Here is a 4,569-nt window from a genome sequence, read left to right as displayed (position 1 = left end):
CTGCAGGTTGGTGATAACAATATATATCTCCCTAATGGTGAAAGCTAATGATTATAGGAGAATAGACAGCACAGGTGTTTTTCTTGTTGTTTCTATGGACTGAAAGACAGTGGAAGTGTAGTGGCTGGCATGCTAAGGTGTGTGTGCATGCTCAGTCGCTCAGTCATGTCTGACTCTTTGAGACCCCATGGACTATAGCCCATGAGGCTCCTTTGTCCATGGGATTTCCCAGGCAAGAATACTGGAGTGGGTTTCTACTTCCTACTCCAGGGGATCTTCCTGACCCAGGGATCAAATGTGCATCTCCTGCATTGCAGGTGGATTCTTTGCCACTGAGCTACCAGGGAAGTACATACTAAGGCATGGAAGTCTTTTACAGTTCCTCCAGTAACACGTAGGGCTTCCCTGGTGCCTCAAATGGTCAAGAATCTGCTTACAATGCAAGAAACCTGGGTTCAATTCCTGCATTGGGAAGATCCCCTGGAGGAGGGAATGGCAACCCACTCCAGTATTCTTGCCTGGAGAATCCCGTGGACAGAGGAGCCTGGCAGGCTACAGTCCATGGGATCATATAGAGTGGGACACAACTGAGAAACTAACACTTTCACTTTCCGGTGACGTGTGACATTTTGGGTTGGCTATTATTAATCAAAGGCTGGGTCTTTGTCCCAGCCCTATGCTCTTTTACTCTGTCCCCCTAAGCAAGGATCTGTGCCTCATTTACTTATTTGTAAAAAGAGGTGATGAAATTTACCATACCTAGCTTGGAGTTTGGAGGAATGAGGATCAATCAAGCGAAATAATTTGTGAAATCCCTTTGAAAACAGGAAACATCTGTACGGACACAAATGATTCATGATGGTTGGTGACAAGGTTTCGTGTGTCTGATTCTAGAATTCCAAGCTGAAGTGAAAAAGGAACCTGTGAAGAGGAATCTTTACTAATAACATTTCCATATCTTCATCTCTGCCAACACAATACCATCTCCAACTCAACCGTACAACAAACTCTCCTTTGGTGTTTGCTGGTTGTTTGAAAAGCACAGACTTCATCTGACATTGGTATTTGTCTTTTTTCCAACCTTTAGAAAATCTGTTAGACCTGACCTAATTTGAGGGGGCCTATGTATTCATGGCTGGGCTACTCTCTGATAGTCTTAAGTGGAATATATTATGAAGAAATAGTCAGGATCGAGGAAATCTTGCTTGCAGTAATGCTATCTTGAGTTAGGTTTTCACATTAGTCAATGAATTCACACATAGTTATAAAAAAGAATGTACTTTTCCATTCCTTTATTTAAAAGCTATATAGTTGTATGGCTCTAATGAACTTCTGGGGGCTTATACCTTTGTTTGTAAAAAGGCTGTCTTTTTGCCATCACAGCTTGCTGTCCCAAATGGACATAAACAGGGTACTGTCATGTATACATGAAAGAAAGATGACCTACATACATGATGTTACAGTAGGGCATTAAAACTACAATTTCAGCCATTTCTCCCAATTAAGGCTAACTCATCTGTGATTTCAGCCTCCCATTTGAAATAAAAGTCTGACGGTAATTGGAGCACAGAGCTATTCACCACTGTACTTCAATCTGGAAATAATTGTCTTTGTTCAATTAGGAATCTGCATTTTCATGCCAGTCTTCACAGATTATCTTGAATGGAGAATGCACTCTGATTAAGAGCTATCCTTCTTGGAATGAAAGAAAAGCAGCCTGAAGTCCTCATCTTCTTGTTGGATTTAACATTTTTTCTCCTAGCATACTGAGAATGATATCATACAATAATTTTCTAGATGGGTTTAATATAATCAAAACCTTCTAGGGAATTCATATACAGTTTTTTTTTAATTTCAAGAACTCTTAGAGATGATTCTCTAGAGTTAGGCTTGAAAAGGTATTAATTTGTCTGAAAAATGAAAAATTGAAAGTGAAGTTGCTCAGTCATGTCCTACTCTTTGCAACACCATGGACTGTAGTCTGCCAGGTTCCTCTGTCCATGGGATTTCCCAGGCAAGAATACTGGAATAGGTTGCCATTTCATTCTCCAGAGGATCTTCCCAAGCCAGGGATCGAACTCAGGTCTCCCGCATTGCAGGAAGACTACCATCTGAACCATCAGGGAATCCCTAATTTGTCTGAGGCCTTCAGCTAATTTGTCATATTATAATAATCAGATTTCCTATGAAATAAAAATGACCACTGTCTATTTTTTTCATTTATGGAACCACCCACTCTCTTAGGTGCTTTTAAAATACAGATTAATATGTAACTCATAAAAAACTTTGAGAATCCTTAATTCTATTATCCCCATTTAATAGATGAGAACAATAAAGGTCAGAGAGTTTACGTGATTCCCACTACCAACAATGTCATTTCAGTAACTTATTGGTAAAACCAAGAGTCAACTGTGGGTCTGGCTGGCTTTAAAACCTCTAGCACTTTTTTTCTTATTAAGTTAATACAGCCCAAGGAAAATAGTAAGAAGCATTCCTGTTAAAAATAAGATTCTATCTGCCTTGCAATGCAAAGGACACTGATTCCATCCTTGGTCCAGGAAGATCCAACATGCCATGGAGCTACTAAATCCATGTGCCACAACTACTGGCCCAGTGCACCAGGGACAGTGAGACACAAATGCTGAGCCTACGAGCTGCACCTACTGAAGGCTGCGTGCCTAGAGCCCGTGCTCCGCAGCGAGAGAAGCCACTGCAACGAGAGGCCTGGACTGCAACTAGAGGAAGCTCACATGCAGCAACAAAGACCCGCCACAGCCAAATAAATAAACAAATCTTTTTAAAAAATGACAAGATTCTGATAGCTAGAACTACGAAAACACCGACACAGCAGATGTCTTTGCTATACATCATCCTGCTCCAATAATTTCGAAAGCACCTATATCCAGCCGTTCTGGATGAAAATAAAAGACCCACAATTATGAAACCATTTTAGCACAATGACAACTTTAAAAATAATGTGAGCTACTATCCATATCATGACCTAATTTAATCCTTTCTCCAAGATGGATTTCTTTACAAACTAGACCATGTCTTTTCCGTCTTTGGATCCCTTCAACCAAACATACTTATTAAATGAGAAAATGGGTGAATCATCCTTCCTCCCTCTCTCTATCTCCCTCTCTCTCATTTTTTTTTTTCAAACAGGGAAAAGCACGAACTCAGTCCCCCACTACCACAAATCAAGCAGTTGAGTTTTCCACTTTTGGGGACATCGCAGGGTTTAGCACCTCCAGAGTGCGATGAATAAGCTTTGCCCTGGTAAAACCACCTTTGTGATCATGGTATCTTTCCTGCCAGGTAAGTACTGAATCACTCTCTTGATAATTCCAAGAGGTGGGCAGGATATATGGAATCCATATATTATGGATATATTGTGTGCGTGTTTAACATATACATACAAGTCAAAAACCCCTGTGTAAGTATAAGATGTAGAACTCTGGCCAAACCTTTCATTATCCCCTTTGGAAACATTATACAGGTATTGTAAATCTCCACCTTTGAAGCAAAATAATTCCTTTTCTTTAATAATACTCTGGTAAACGTACCCAGGAGTGTTACCCATTCTTCTCTGTCTTTGACCATGCCGTTTCATAATGACAAGGAGAAGAAAAGACTTATTTAAGCACCTGGATGGAAAGTGATAGCTAACCCAACTTTTCTTTTTGAAAATATAGCATTAGTATTTGAGTATGTGTGTGTCAAATGGGACTGATATGCACGGAGGGTGGGAGCCATCACTTGTACATTTCATGCTGAATCTGGTTCTGACTTTGGATTGTTTGGGGCTGTGGTTGGTGGGAGGGATGTAGCATGTTCTGTGTTTATCAGTCTGTTCCATAGGCTATGGCAGGTGTGGAGATTACTTTCCAATAATGCCTGGAAGCAATATTCCCCCACCTTCACAGGAACTTGCCATCTGGCTCTGAGGGCCAGAGATAATTCAGTCTCTAAATGAGCTCAGTTTTAGGTCCTCCAGAGCAAAAACTGATAAATGAGTGAGATTACCCTGTTTTATGGCAGTGTCAATAACACACCAGCCCCTCAGATGCCTTCAGAAAAGAAAGTGAAGCTTTTATTGAATTAACCTTCTCAAACCAAAGCACATTACTTAAGGGCTTAGGAGAGGGAGTTGCCAAACTTTATAGGTATACATAGAAAATACATTTGCATAATATGTAGATCTTTTGTATGCAATCCTTAGTTTCATCAGGTGAAATGCCAGAGTCAATTTTGGCCTTGTACACTCTAAAATGAATAATTTTACCCATTAAAATTTCTTCCCAGAAAAAATGGTGGCTAAAGCTGAAAATTTACTAAGCTGCCTAGATAATAAACTCTTTGGCAGGAGAAAACATAGGTGTACCCATCAAGTGAAAAGAAGATATAAAACTGTGACATTAACAATTTAGACCAAAAGACAAACCTTGGAGAAAAAGAGATCTTTTCCTTTCTGCTCTAATTATCTGAACCAGCTGTCAAAATTGATCAAATTGATCAGATAATACCTTAAATCTCCATTTGGATTTGTCCCTGTGGCCATTACCATCT

The 4,569-nt window shown here is 39.9% G+C and overlaps 1 non-coding gene across 1 annotated transcript; it reads right to left on the bottom strand.

The window, feature by feature from the left end:
• Positions 1 to 3,162: 3,162 nt before the first annotated feature.
• On the bottom strand, positions 3,163 to 3,326 carry LOC120858991. Its single transcript, XR_005720011.1, has one exon. It is a non-coding gene; the product is annotated as a U1 spliceosomal RNA (small nuclear RNA).
• Positions 3,327 to 4,569: the final 1,243 nt, after the last annotated feature.

The sequence above is a fragment of the Oryx dammah genome, unplaced genomic scaffold, assembly GCF_014754425.2.
Source record: "Oryx dammah isolate SB20612 unplaced genomic scaffold, SCBI_Odam_1.1 HiC_scaffold_29, whole genome shotgun sequence".
NCBI lineage: Eukaryota > Metazoa > Chordata > Mammalia > Artiodactyla > Bovidae > Oryx > Oryx dammah.
This window is presented reverse-complemented; position numbering and strand designations above follow the sequence as displayed.